The sequence below is a fragment of the Pan troglodytes genome, chromosome 14, assembly GCF_028858775.2.
Source record: "Pan troglodytes isolate AG18354 chromosome 14, NHGRI_mPanTro3-v2.0_pri, whole genome shotgun sequence".
Taxonomy (NCBI): Eukaryota; Metazoa; Chordata; class Mammalia; order Primates; family Hominidae; genus Pan; species Pan troglodytes.
In genome coordinates, this window is record NC_072412.2 from 64,163,112 (window position 1) to 64,179,225 (window position 16,114).

A 16,114-nucleotide genomic window follows, 5' to 3' on the forward strand; every position below is an offset into this window, starting at 1 on the left:
CTTCACTGGGACCCTACCAAAAACATAATTTACATGTCTTCACGCTCAGTCGTTCCTGGGTGAGGGCTTTGCCTAATCTACTCTGTTGCAATTCAGTTCTCTAGCATGTGCAATTCGGAATGGATAATTGATCTTTGAGAAGACATTCTTGTAGGCTCTTTCTGGGATCTGCTGCTCGTTGGTCCCTCAGTGAGCTACTGTAAAAATGCCTACCATTTCCTGTGTGATGTGCTCTGCACCAAAGCTACCTGTATGACATTGATCATTAACACGTTGTTTGTCTTATGTTGGCCCTGATGAACTTTTTGTGTCTTATTGCTTCAATAAAAGGGTAGTTTGCTTTTTTCTCCCTTTATGCAGAAGGCTTCTCAGGTGGTGAACAACAGAGATTCATATCTAAGATGCTATCACATTTATATTTGCACCATTTCAATTTCAATAAGAAAATAAAATTCACAGTGAGTAAATTACATGCTAGTATTCCCCTGCCAAGTACGAACAGAGGAGGTACTAGAATTCAGGTTCTTCAATTGCAGTCTAACCCTCCTTTGCCACACATACTTCCTTTATCCCCTCTGGTACCTATACACAACTAGGGATCATTTATGTTTTGCTATTTATACTTAATCTGATGGTAATACAATTTTTATTGACATTATACAAATATTAATTTTTTACAATTATGGTTGTTTAAAAATTACTTAAATTTAATTGTTTCTTTGTTATGTCTTGTGCTGGTGGTCAGAGCTAGTACACATGAGGGAAGCCATACTGTTTATTGTTTGTACATTGTGCTTGCTCTGCTGTAGCAATTATTAACTATTTGAATATTGTGTCTGGTTTACTTTACACCAATGGACAATTAATGCAATTTGAGTGCAGTTAGGGGTTAGCAATACAAATGCTTTGTATCAGGTCTGGATTATATGTATGTTTTTATATATAATTGGTATATATGCATGTGTCTTATCTATTTGAACTGCTTTAAAGGAATACCTGAGACTGGGTAATTTACAAAGAAAAGAGGTTTATTTGGTCTCATGGCTCTGCACTAAGTATAAGAAGCATAGAACCAGCATCTGCTTCTGGTCAGAGCTTCAGGGAGTTTCCACTCGTGGTTGAAGGCAATGGGAACAGGCATTACATGGTGAGAGGAAGGAAGGAAGAGAGAGGGGGTAAGGAGTGCTATGTTCTTTTGAACAGTCAGCTCTCTTGTGAACTAATAGACTGAGAACTCATTACTACAGAGAAGGCACCAAGCCATTCATGAGGGATCCACCCACATGACCTGAACATGTTCCATTAGACCTCTCCTCCAACATTGGGTATCAAATTTCAACTTGAGATTTGAAGGGGGATATGTATCCAAACTATAGCAGCATATTTCTATAATTTTATATAACTAATATCATTTAAATTTACTTCTTCAGTTGAGAAAGAAGAAAAGAAAGAGATCAGTGAGATGGAACCACTGAGGTGGCCAGCAAATTAGGGAAGCCCTTAAGTCACATAAATTATTATTTTTATTTCCTACTTTCAAACCAACTCCGAGTTATGGGAAATAAAGGAAAACAAAAAGTTATAGCATACAGGCAAATTCCCCATCAGATGATATTATCTGGTACTACAAGGAGCTTTTACAGATGAAGAAAATGCCACAATCATTTTATAATCAGCATTCTAAACACACATTTGCCCTAAATATTGTAGAAGACACCTCACAGCCATTTTTAACTTCAGAGGTTCGTCTTGTTCAGAGAAATAATTTCCAAACCTCTAAGACCATAAAGTGAAAGAGATACAAATGATCATGTGGTCGAATTCACTTACCCTGTGGTTTTTCTGCAACAGTTTAGCCTACTAGATTTTTCATTGTTTAAGCCAGTTCAGTCTGAGACTGCAGCAATTCCCATTCACCACCCAATATCTATCAGTGAGTAGAAATCTACGTGCTCAGCTTCAAAAAAATCTAGTGTTCTAATGACTGTGTGGCAGAAGGTACATGATAAGATTACTGAGGAGTTCACCCCTTGGTCCTGGGTTTTTCTTTCCCAATAATGAGGTCTGAACAAGCTGTGTGCCACCTGTGACGGACAATTTGTCTTATGTTGTGCACACTTCTTTAATTGGTTTAATTGGAGAGTACATTTTTGTTGTTGTTTTGAGACAGGATCTCTTTCTGTCACCCAGACTGGTGTGCAATGGTGCAATCTCGGCTCACTGCAACCTCCACCTCCCAGGCTCAAGTGATTCTCTTGCCTCAGCCTCCCAAGTAGCTGGGATTACAGGCGCATGCCACTACCGCCAGGCTAATTGTTTTTGTATTTTTAGTAGAGACGGGGTTTCACTTTGTTGGCCAGGCTGGTCTCAAACTCCTGACCTCAAATGATCCACCTGCCTCGGCCTCACAAAGTGCTGGGATAACAGGCGTGAGCCACCACACCTGGCCGAGAACGTGGTTTCTAAGTGAGCAAGATAATATAGAAAACATTCAGAGAGGACCACATATAAAGCCTCCATTAGCTATTTCTTATTGCCAGCCCACTTTATGCAAATATAGCTTACAACCAACAACTTAACATTCAGAGGAATACTACTCTTTCCTTAATAAAGAATCCCTTTGGGTAATATCCAATTAATAGGACATGCTATTTTGAATGCAAGCAGTTGCTTCTGCCAACTAAACCCTTGAAGGAACCACGCAAACTGTCCCTCCAGAGGCTTGCTGAAAGATCACCAAGGTCACACCTGTCATGACCTGAGTCAAGCCATCCATTCACGTGAGCTGAAGAAGACCATGCTTTGTATCCTCTAGCAGTTTGCTGAGCTGCTATATCTCTGGAATTGGATACAAAGAAATTAAATCCTCATTTAAAGAATGGCACGGACTTAAAGAATTGAAGTTAACCCAGAGAAGAGGCAAGAGACAGACTAATCTTCACAAAATAGAGTCAGAAAATTTGAACCTGTATTTTCTTACTGGGACGTATTTTCCCCTCTCAGGAAAAGTCACCCCTCCAGTCATCCAGTCATTCATTAGCAATAATGGCAACAACAACAACAACAAAAATGCTTGTTAGTGTAGAACACACAAGGTATGCAAATAAAAAACAAATTATTCCTTTTTCCTCTTTGGCAATTCAAATTGACAAACATTTGGAGATTGAAGAATAAACACTTCAGGAAAGTACAGATGCTGTCTTTCCTTGCTAGATAGAGTCTGGACATATTGGGAGTACTATGTATTCTAATTTTACAAACCTCAGAGGCAGCTGATATATTATTATAAAAAGTATAAAGAAGCTGTCCTTTTTTTCACATAAGTATTCAGAGTTAACTCATGAGACAAACTATTTCCCAGAACAAGGACTTGGTAAAATAATACTTGATTAATCTTAATAAGGCTCAAATGAAAACAGCAATGTATGTTCCTAAACTATTAAATACAAATATTTTCAGAAATTTCATTTTTTAAGATAAAACAGAATGTAATTGTCTCATAAAGCTTAAAGTGAATTCTGACTCTACTCATTACTAACCTCTAATCTCAATCAAATTATGTAACATAATAATTCTATTTACTTACCTTCAGAGTTCTATTTATTTATTCAGGAGAATAATCATGACCCCGTATTGCTTTCCAGAGTTGGTTTATTTATTTATTTATTTATTTTGAGACAGAGTCTCTCTTTGTCACCAAACTGGAGTGCAGTGGCACGATCTTGGCTCACTGCAACCTCCACCTCCTGGGTTCAAGCAATTATCCTGCCTCAGCCTCCCTAGTAGCTGGGATTACAGGCGTGCACCACCACACCCAGCTAACTTTTGTATTTTTAGTAGAGACGGGGTTTCACAGTGTTGGTAAGGATGGTCTCGATCTCCTGACCTTGTGGTCTGCCTGCCTCGGCCTCCCAAAGTGCTGGGATTACAGGCGTGAGCCACCGCGCCCGGCCCAGAGTTCTTTTGATTAGCCATAATCAAGTGAAAACACTTCTCAAGTTATAAACTTTCATACAAAGTTGTTTCGTTTTTATTTTGGTTGTTGCATCAACTGCTTTTGATGACTTAATAGGGTAGGAGAAAGGAAAAAAATAAGAATCTTCTGCTACTGATTAGTTTATATATTTTGCAACTGAAGGATATTTTGCCAGCGTGTAGTGTTGTCATTTGCTTTTTAAGCAGATTTGAGGGGGTAGATATTGAAATAAATCAGCAAATTCTTTCCTTCAACTCAAATGTAAAGACATACAAAATCTGGTTCACCAAAATATATCACTTATAAAATATCAATGTAAATTCAATTTTCTTTTCCACCTCGTTTAAGTCAAGTTAATGTATATCATCACTTTTAGTGGCCATAGTATCTATATGTGTCATCAGCTTTGAGAAGGGTACTTGAAACACTCTGTTATCTATTAGAAATGCATGATATGTGAACTTGATTCATTTGTAATGATCCCCAATTCTATTTCCAGACTTCTCTGGAAGTAGAAGTCTCTGCCATGTGTCATATTGATTTTTTTGAATTCGGACGTATTTCTTTTCAGGAAACAATGTTAGAAGTGGTATCTCTTGTTCTTAATTCTAAACAGATCAACTTAAAATATGAATACATTTCCCTTGAACCCAGAATTATTTTCATAACAGTGGTTAAAATAATATGTTCTCCCTAAAACAGGAAGAGGTTTCACACTTCTATGTAATGACAGCAGGGCAAATTTAATTCAGAATTGCTAACAACCTCATGCTCTTTCCAGACAACTTTCTTCTCCAGAGACACAGAATGCATAAGGAAGAAGATATAGAGCTTCTCCCAAAAGTCAGCTCTCCCTATTGTCTTCTAAACCTTCTTGTAAGTCATCTATATGCTTAAATCATTGGAAGATAATTTTGTATTGTTTATATACTTTAAATTGACTTTCAATTTTATATTATTTAAATTGACTCAGGATAAAGGAAACACACTCAGAAAAAAGTAATACCTATAAATAATAACAATCTTATATTTCCGAAAGGCAGGACTAGTCCAAGTAAATTTGTAGACTATACACTCCCTGTATATCCACCCAATTAGCAGTAACAGAATATCCTTTGCATATAAAAAGTGCAAAAAATGCTTGTTGCTTAGTTGGTTGGGTGGTGAATTATCCTTCAAAATAGAAAAAAGAAAACAATAAAAAAATCAAGATGTCAAATACTGTTACATATCTATGAATATAAATCAGTGCAAATCATAAGCAAAAAAGGAGATATATAATGTTTAAAATATTTTTAAAGGTATGCAACCAAAGAGCTTAAAATTTAAGTTGAAGATTATGACAGCAGCAGGCTATTTATGTCAAACTTAAGGCAAATGTCTAAAATCCAAAATATTTTAGAAAATTATTGGGCCAGGCGCAGTGGAACACACCTGTAATCCTAGCACTTTGGGAGGCTGAGGCGGGCGGATCACGAGGTCAGGAGATAGAGACCATCCCGGCTAACACGGTGAAACCCTGTCTCTACTAAAAATACAAAAACAAAATTAGTCGGGCATGGTGGCAGGCGCCTGTAGTCCCAGCTACTTGGGAGGCTAAGGCAGGAGAATGGCGTGAACCCGGGAGGCAGAGCTTGCTGTGAGCCGAGATCACACCACTGCACTCCAGCCTGGGTGACAGCGAGACTCCATCTCAAAAAAAAAAAAAAAAAAAAAAAAGAATTAGGTCATGTTTCTTCACCTCCCTCTTTTCTAAAGGCATTCTGTTCTGTCTTTCAAATCAGTATCATGATCTTGGTCTCACTAATTAAAATTAAAAACAAAACAAATATGAATGTTTTTATTTTTCACCACTGAAGAATTTTAGAAATAGGAAGCTACCCCAGAGTTAGTAATGAGGAGACACTGACCTGGAAAGAGGCTAAACAACTTTGTGGCAGAGCAGGGATTTGAAATGAGAACTCACAGCAAGTACAGCTCTTTTTCTCATATGCCAGACTGCTCCAGGGAAGCCCCACCAGGCAGTCAGTCTCGGCGGAGCTAGAGACAGAACACAAAGAGGTCTCTTTCTGCCCCTGGGCTTTTGCTTGTGCCATTCCTCCTGGAATGGCTGTGGTTCTCTGTCTATACCTGGTGTACTTTGAACCATTCTTAAATGCCAATTTCAATTCAACTTCTTTTCACCTGTGATGTTTTTTGCAGCTGATCTCCTCCCAAATACTTGTGATAATGTTTTTGTACCTTTCATGCTGACATCTATCTCCCTCTTCATGCTTTTAAATGTACATTCTTAGTTCTTTACTAAGATAAAAACTTCCCAAACACAAGGACTGTATCATCATTTATTAGTCTATATCCCAGCACAATGCTTTGAATTAGAGTTACTAAATAATGAATAGACACATAGATACAGAAAGACAGACAGACAGACATGATGAATGAAATAAATGGATACTTAGAAATTGGGAAACATTGACATTCACAGGGAAATTGACATTCAGATCAACGTTTCTCAAAATGCAGTTTGAGAGCAATCTGAATCCAGATTAGGAAAAAAACAAACGAACAAAGAACAATATCAAAAACAAAAATGCGATGTCCTGAATGTAAAACTTTGGGTATGTGGTCTAGAAATCTGAATTTGTACCAAGCTCCTCAGTAATATTTGAATCAATTAAAATGTACCAAATACTATGGGTGTGGAGAGAATGAAGATGAGAGATTTCCATCATGTGTACTTGCCTCACTAATCATTCTACTCCTATCCTCCCTATTTTCTGTATTTTTCATAAACATTTGGCTAGTTCCTTGATTTCAGATGGTATTACTTAGAAACTCCAGAGATGAGAGAATCTGTATTACAAGAGATTTGTGTTAGTTTTCTATTACTGCTATAAGTAATTACCGCATGTTTAGCCACTTAAAATCACACATACTGAGTATTTCACAGTATCCCTGGGTCAGAAGTCTGGGCACAGTATGGCTCTTTGGGTTGCTACTTAGGGTCTCACAGGGTTGAAATGAAGGTGTCAGCCATCTACATTCTTCTGTGGAGGCCTAGAAGCTTTTTCCTAGGTCATTCAGGGTGTCGGTGAGAGCGGCAGGAGGTAACCAAATGCTTAGGCAGATAGGGACAAGTCCCCGGTGAAACCCCACCTATAAGCCAAAGACAGTTTAAAGCCTGAAAGCCAAGCTACAAGTTATATCCTAGGACCGAATTAAGAACTTGTCTTGCAATTCGGTGCACTTTTCTCTGATTGATCCCCACCCTTCACCTATTTTACATATACCTACCCTTTCCTAATTGGTTTTCTGCACTGTTGTGCCCACCTTTGAGTGGTGTCTTTGCTTTAACCTTTTTTGCATACTCACAAACCAATCAGCACACCCTCCCATTCTAAGTCCATAGAAGGCTCTGGATCCAGCCACATGAGGGACTTGCCCACATTCAGTTAGGGAGACTACCCCCACTTCCCCTCTCCACTGAAAACTGATTCATTGCTCAATTAAAATTCTTTGCCACCCTCCTCACCCTTCAATGTCCAGTGTATCCTCATTCTTCTTGGACATGGTGCAAGAGCTTGGGAACCACTTAACACAGGTACAAGCTATAACTCAGGCGGGCTAGGGCACGCCAGCGTGGCTGAGGCTGAGTGGGACCCAGGCTAGGCGGGACCCAGTCTGGGCACTGCCAGCCGGAGGTCCCGGCTTGCAAAGTGACTGAGAAGAAAAATCCTGCATCATTGGTAGAGCCCAGCTCTTTGCAGTTGTAGGAGTAAGGTATCTATTTTGTTGCTGTCAGATAGAGGCTTCACTTAGTCCCTAGAAGCCTCTCTTTGCTATTTTCACAGAGACCTGTGCATCTTTGAGCCTTCTTAGGCCTGCCATCTCTCTAATTTGCCTGTCTGTTGCTTCTCTCTTGCCTCTTATTTGAAGCATCTCTCTTTTACTCCAGGCAGAGGAAATTCTCTATTTTTAAGGTGCGATGCTATTAGATTGAACTCACCCAGATAATCCAGTATAATTCCCTCATTTTAAAGTTATAGCTGCAAAGTCTTTTTTGTCATGTAACATAACATTCACAAATTTCAGGAATTAGGATGTGGGTGGTTTTGGAGGCCACTGTTTGGCCCGCTATAGGATATAAATAAAGGTCTTTAGTGCAAACATCCCTTAGCTTACTAAGATATTCTCTGAAACATTTTTCTAAATTTATATCCAGTCTATTTTATACTTTAGGGAGTACTCAATACTCAGCATCAATCATGGTTTTAGTTCAGCTCCTAGCATCTCTATGGGTCCTGCTAAAATATCTCCCAATGCTCCCTGTAGGATAGCAGCATTTCACGCATCTATATAAAAATGTACAGTCATATAGAACTTTTTGACATTTAAAATTCCTAAGACCTCTTTGCACATGCAGCTGCTAATCTTCAATCCTACCTGTATAGATGCAACTATTGGTAGTTGAAGTTTTGTTTCAAAAGATAGGCATGGCTCTTTTTTTACTGTCCAATTCTGCCATGCTGTGTGTTTGCAACTTTTCCAATATCATGCCTTTCTGTTAAAATTAAGCCGTATTTCTTGAGTGGTCAGTTTCTAAAATAGTAGAAGAGAAGCATCAATAGGTAATGGGTTAATTTAGGCATTTTTAGCAAAGTAAAATAAAACAAGTTACTGTTCAAAACGATAAATGGCTAAAGAAGAGAGTCTTTTATAAGAAAAAAATCTTTTCACTTTTGGTTTTAAAAATTAAGAAGTCATACTCACAAACATTGGCCTACTCAAGCATATTTGTTGGTTGGTTGGTTTTGTTTCCCTCTTCTTCTCTTTCCAATTTCCATGAAAGGAAGCAATTAGGATTACACTAACTGACCAATGATTTAGGGAAACTGAATTCAGTCTTTTTTGGGTTGATTGACCTCAGGAACAAGACTATATTATTTGTGCTATTAACGCCACAGTGGAGAAAGTTAAAAAAAAAAAGGCGGAGGGGGGTTGGGGGGGAACTGCAAAGCAAAGAGATTTTAATGTGAATCAAAGACTCCTGATACCCAAGAACCATGGAAATTCTTTTAGGATTTCACAGGCTACTAGAACTTTACAAAATTCAACTCATTTTATTTCATGTATACATTTTTCTGTACAATTTCAGATAGCCAAGAAGGATGCAGTGAGAATGGGAATTTTTTTTTTCTGAGTTCATATAAATTCTACAAAACTGTGGTTTGTACACTGAGTGTGGTTCTTCAAAGTCTACAATCTCTTTGCTCTAAAATGTTGTATTTCCATAGACGAGTAAAAGTTTTAAAACTATTCTTTAAAGTTACAGAGAAAGGTTTAATATTTACAGCTAAAAAGACAATGAGATTGGTTCCTTAAATTGCAATGTGTTTTTCATTCTTTAATTTCTGCTCAAAATTGTTTATTATTCTTCTTTACTTATTACATTTCTTTATTGAAATGGTAATGAAGTACCTGGTAAAATGGTTTAATAAATGATAAGACATATCGAACAGTACAAAATTGAATACTGTGTAAGGTCAATGTCCTTCCCACCACCACCCACTAGCACTGTAAGTTTCATTTTTAGAGGCAACCAGTATATTTGATACATTTGTTATGTATTCTCTTGGACACATGTAATGCTTATACAAGCAATCTAAGTATGTGTGTATGTTAGTTTGTACACAGACTCTGTGTATATTTTTCTAAATATAGCATATATAGAGATACGTTCCTTTTCTCCAGCTGGCTAACCTACTGTCTTATCTAAAAATATGTCTTGAAGATCATTTTTCTGTGTATATATCAACCTATTGCCTCTACGGTTTTTTTGTTTTGTTTTTTGTTTTTTTGTTTTTTTTGAGACAGATTCTCACTCTGTCGCCCAGGCTGGAGTGCGGTGGCGCCATCTCGGCTCACTGCAAGCTCCGCCTCCCGGGTTCAGCCATTCTCCTGCCTCAGCCTCCTCAGTAGCTGGGACTACAAGTGCCCACCACCACGCCTGGCTAATTTTTTGTATTTGGTTAAGTAGAGGCGGGGTTTCACCGTGTTAGCCAGGATGGTCTCTATCTCCTGACCTCGTGATCCGCCCGCATCGGCCTCCCAAAGCGCTGGGATTACAGGCATAAGCCACCACGCCCAGCCTGCGTCTCCTTTTTTAAATAACTGCATATTATTTTCGTATAGGCCCCTCAGTATTAAGCCAATCTTCTTTTAATGAATATTCATTTTTTTCAGTCTTTATCAAAGAAAATAAAGTAGTTTACAGATGCTTACATGCATTTTATATACACATGTCTGTAAGTGACATTTTTAGAAATGTAATTTCCTGGCCCATAAGTATGTGTGTCTAAATTTTTGTAGTTCTGCATTGCTTTCCAAAAACTTTCACCAATTTTCACTTTCATAAACAGTGTATGAAATGCCTTGTTTTTTCATACCTTTACGTACACCATATTATTACACATCTTTGATCTGTGCCAATGTGGAAAGTGAAAAATGGCATGTCATTATACATTTAATTTGCATTTAATTATGCACATGATTGAGTATGTTTTCATATGTTTAAAAGCCATTTATCTTTGCTTTGTTAATTACAGTGCACAGCCTCTTCAGGCCCTGCCTGTTTTTCTCTTACGGTTTGGTCACTTTTGTCACTTTCTTCTTAATTTATAAATACACTTTTATAATAAAGAAATTAACTTTTTTCCCATCATTTGTGCATAGTTTTTTCTGTTTATCTTTACATTTGGCTTATAAATTATTTGTCCTGCAGAAAATTTTAAATGATGAGTCAAATTTACCTGCAATCTTTTACTGTATTGCTCCTAGCTATTGTCTTATTTTAGAAGTTTTGGTTCAATTCCAAGTTTATTTTTAAAACTATGCTAATGGTTACTTTTGAGGAAATATATTTTCTTCCCTATTATAATTTTTGTTTCACATAGAATTTATTTTAGCATAATTAAGAATCCAATTTTATTTTATTTTTATTTACGTAGCTAATCAATTATAACAACATGACTTTTATTTGAAACACTATAATTATGATATGTTAAATTTTACAGATAGGTAGATGCACAGATTCCTGTGTTTCCATTTTGTACTATTAAAATCTCTCTCTCCTTAATAGCTGGAAGGCAGAGTAGTACCTCCTCAACACAAAGACATTACTGATCAGTTTTCTTTCAAAATGTTCTTGAATATTCTTGCAAGTTAAATTTTTGTACAGAACATAGATACAGCTGGTCTATATTTATAAAAAAGAAAGTTGCTTGTAATTTGGGATTAAATTGAAAACTAAGAATATTAAACTATTGAGTTATTCTTTAAAGAACAGTCTATTTTTATCATGTATTCAGATTTTTTTCTTTCATAGTTCTTAGGAGAGTTTCATATTTCTTTCACACAAATCCTAAATATGGCTTATTAACTTTATTCTTAGGTATTTTGATATCAGTTTCCATCTCAGTCAGTTCCGGTTGATATAGCAAATTACTATAAACTCAATGACTTAAGGAACAGTCATTTATTTCTTATAATTCTGGAGGGTGGGAAGTCCAAGATCAAGGTGCTGAAAGATCCAGTATGTGGTGAGGATTTTCTCATGTGTAGACACTTATCACCAGAAAATAATTTTACACATTTAAAAAAATTTTATCTAATTTTTATAATTTTACCAAATTTCATTGACTTATTCTTACAGAGAAATGTTAAGCAATACTAGCAATATTGCTCATCATTTTGTGTTGCTGACTTAATAGACATAGGAATCTATTATCTTTAGTTATACATTGATTTTTTTTGAAATGCCTTTTTAGTCATTTATATCAGCATTACATAAGCTATTTGCTATATATATGATTTTCTCCTTTCAATTATTTAAATAAACTTTATGACATTAAACTATCATGGAATTCCTGGGATAAGTCTTTTATTTGATTTCTTTTGATTTTTGGCTGAGTTCTATTTGCTTTTTTTTTTTAGAATTTCTTCATAAGTACTTATAAATCAAATTGTTTTGTGAATATTCTTATTGTATGTTGGAGTATATATTTGGCATGTTTTAGGGCACGTGCATAGATAGTGCTATACTTGCTTATATAAAAGTTTTAAAGGTGTTTCTCATTTTATATGTTCTGAAACTTTAAGTATAATTAGATTTGTCTGTGTCTTGAATGTTTGATATAAATTCATTCTGAAGATACCTATTATTGGTAATTTTTTTTATTTTGTGAGATTAGAAACTTTTGGTGAGGAAGTAGACAAGAAAGGAGTTTTATCAAATTTCTTAGCCTTAGCTATCAGAATAATTGTACCACAAAAATTCCTGTGCCTTCTAAGTTCAGAAATCTTAAGATGTTTTGTATATAGTCGATTAGGGCATTCTCTCATTGTCTTCCAATTCATTTATTTTCCTTTGTATCTGTAGTCATTTGTCAGTTTAATTTCCAAAGTTGTATTTTTATTTGTTTATTTACATTGTCACCCCTGATTAGATGGCTGGTGATACATTTCATTGTTATAATTTTTTCAGAGAGTTCCCTCTTGAATTATCTTAAGTTCTATCTTGACTGTTTTCTAATTTATTAATTTCTGCTATTTGTTCTACCAGTGCTTTCCTTTGTCCTTAAGCTAATATTTATTTTATTTTTCTAACTTCTTGAGTGAATTCTTAAATAATTAATTTTTGTTAATATAAGTGTAAATTTTATTATGTTTTATTCTGGTTGTATTCCATATTATGTTGCAAAATATTTCCATTTTGGCAATATCTAGATATTTATTTTATTTTATTTTCGAGTTTTTAAAAGATAATTTTTCATTAATACATAAAAGACATGAGTTTTAACTGCACATATGTGTGTAATTTAGACTTTATTTTCTGTAAATTAACTATTTTACTTTGAGATTATTTGCTTTGACAATGTGAAAAAACTGTACAGCAGAAATTAACCCTTTCTCTATCATTTGTCTTGCAGTTTTCCTCAGTTCTCATTACACACAATTTTATTATGAGGTGTTTTTGTTTTTGTTTTTGAGACGGAGTCTCGCTCCTCGCTCTGTCGCCCAGGCTGGAGTGCAGTGGCGCGATCTTGGCTCACTGCAAGCTCTGCCTCCCGAGTTCACGCCATTCTCCTGCCTCAGCCTCCCAAGTAGCCGGGACTACAGGCGCCCGCCACCAAGCACAGCTAATTTTTTTGTTGTTGTTATTTTTAGTAGAGACGGAGTTTCACTGTGTTAGCCAGAATGGTCTCCATCTGCTGACCTAGTGATTCACCCAACTCGGCCTCCCAAAGTGCTGGGATTACAGGCGTGAGCCACCATACCCTGTTATGAGTTATTTTGCCATACAAAATGATTACATTTTTGTTTAAGTACATGCTTTATCTATATTTTTGTTTGTAACTTCTGAGTTTTCATTATTTTTAAGACAAACCTCTAGAATCTAGCACATACATATAAACTCCTAAATATTACTGCATTTTTTCTTGCTTTAAGTTTTGCATTTAATTTTTTGACCAATTTTATATAATTTGTGGATCTTTGTTCCATATTTCTCTTGTGAGTTATTCTTATAATGTTAATTTTATGAAAGTTGTAACTTTTGCTAGTCAAAGTTAACGAAATACAACAATGTGGTAATTTTAATTAAACTTTCAAAGATTAACTGCACTTCATTATTGTTTAGTTTTTTAAAAGGTGAACAATGGTATAATAGTATATACTTCAAATCTAGGACAAGTTGATATTTCTTCATCTGCAATTAATTGAAAACTTTTGATGGCTTAGAAAAGTCAAAACTTATACTTCTGGAGAAAAATAGATGATCAAACATACGTCTCATTTTGCACATTAACATATACAATATGGCAATAGGGAAATTGAGAAGCTGATTCAATTGAAGAGTCCATAAAACACTTAAGACCGTGCAACACTTACAGAGGAGAATTAAACAGAATTAAAGGTAATATCTTCAGAGCCCCTAACTTGCATGAACTCTTTTACTTGTGGTATCTTTCAGCATTTGCCAATTATTTAAAATTCGTAATTTTTTGTTGTTGCTATTCTAAATACATATTTTCCTTTATACCTAATTTTACTTTCATTTTCTTGTGTAGAGCTTTGAAACTCTGTAAACATTAGACCCATAAAACATGGATTCTTTTTTTTAACACCAAGTATATTTGATATGTGGAATAAAGGATAAGCTAAAATAAGGAAAACAGTAATTAAGCTGTTTAGGAATCACAACTTGTATAAAACCTGTGGTCACTCCCCAAAAATAAAAAGTTTGGTACAAATTATACTAGAATATTTCACAAAATATGTTTATAAAATTTTCTCCTATATATTTATAGAATATATAAATAGAATATAAATATAATAATTTACAATATTTGAGTAATATTGTGAACTACATAGAGTCAAAGGATGTTATAAACAAGAACATGACCAGCAGGTACTGAGTCATAGCAGGAAAAAAAAAAAGCTTTAGTAAAAGGTTTCATTTACAGCTCCAGCAATTATTTCGTTAGGTAACAAGTAATTGAACATCTGACCATAGAGGGTTATTGTGAAAATTAAAGAAAAATAAAATGTAAAGGCAACAAACACCTTTTGTCGAATTTAGTAAATGTTTATAAATGTACCTTGTCTTCCTTTATTATAATTTTTTAAAAACACATAATGATCTAAATACATGCTTTACTGTAAAATAATTTTCTAAATTAACACTCATTCCGAGAGAAAATTTTGATTTGTTGATGGTTATGAGTAGAAAGACCATTTCGGCAATTGCCTATGAAAATAGGACTATCAAATATATAATATTTATAATATGAAAAGCCTTGGTGTGAATAAAGTAGAAAAAAGAACGTTATTAAACAAAGCAAGACCTAAAGGAAACAATTTTCTCAAAGTGAATAAAACCTGGTAATAAAAAAATTAAGAACAATTCAAGAAATGACAAAAGCACAAAAGCTAAAATATGAGCCAAGTCTAATGGAGATGATTAATTTTAGGGAAAATTCATCTCAAACTTGAGTTAAAATAACTTTTTACTATTTAATGGGAGCTTCAAATGTTCTTTTTTCACTGTAAAGCTAGTATTCTATTTCAATTGCTTCACAATACAGAGATGTTTCTTTTAAATTTAGGTCATTTCAAGCCTTGGTATTGCAAAGCCTAATGCATGTGACTTTTTGAGAATGTTTAATATTTGAATTTGTATGTAGAGAGAGAACAACAACAAAGAAATACCAGAGCCACTCTCTCTGGCCCCAAATTATTTTGCAAATGTCTTTCATATATTGTAATATATGTTGATTGAAAATGTTAAATATTAGAAAAAATAAAACTAACATTTGTCATAGAATGCAGTCAATGTTTACAGATGTGCTTTGCCTTCCTGTGTTAAACTTTTTGAAAGACAATCTGAATACATGCTTCATAGTCAAAGCATTTTCAAAACGAAAATTTTGAGAGAAATTTCGAGTTTGTTGATGGCTATGAATAGCAAAACCAATTGGATTAAAAATATTAAACATTTTCAATAAATATTAAAAATTCACAGATGTTTTTTCTTGATCTGAACATGAAGGTTGACCAAGAAGTTTCTCTCAACTTGACTAAACTTTACATAGGTTTTTACCTGACACTAGGCCCGTGACTTCTCTTTCCTTAGAGCATTTACGTTAGAAAACATGTAATTATAAATTCTTTGCCTGCCTCTTTAAGATTCAATTCTTTAAAAAAGCCTCTTGCCAGTTGTGCAGCTCAGGAACGTCATTCTAAAGGAACTAAGCCATTTCATTGAACCATAAGCATCAAAGGAGATAGCATCCCTATCTCCCAGTTTCTGTGGGAGAGTAAGGGCCTAACAAGGTACACTCCCACAGAGGGTACATTGCTCAAAGTTGTAAAACGATTTATTTGCATGAATATATGAGAAAGTTTAATTTTAATCTGGAGAAGACTAGTTAGCAAACACATATGGTCAATATCTCATCCTGACCCCTGCACTTAATAATTTTCCTGCCCTTTGTTTCAGTGGAGTAGAATTCATACCGGGACTTGGCTTCATCACCTTACTACAATAGTCTTTTTTTTTTTTTATAACGGCAGTAGTCT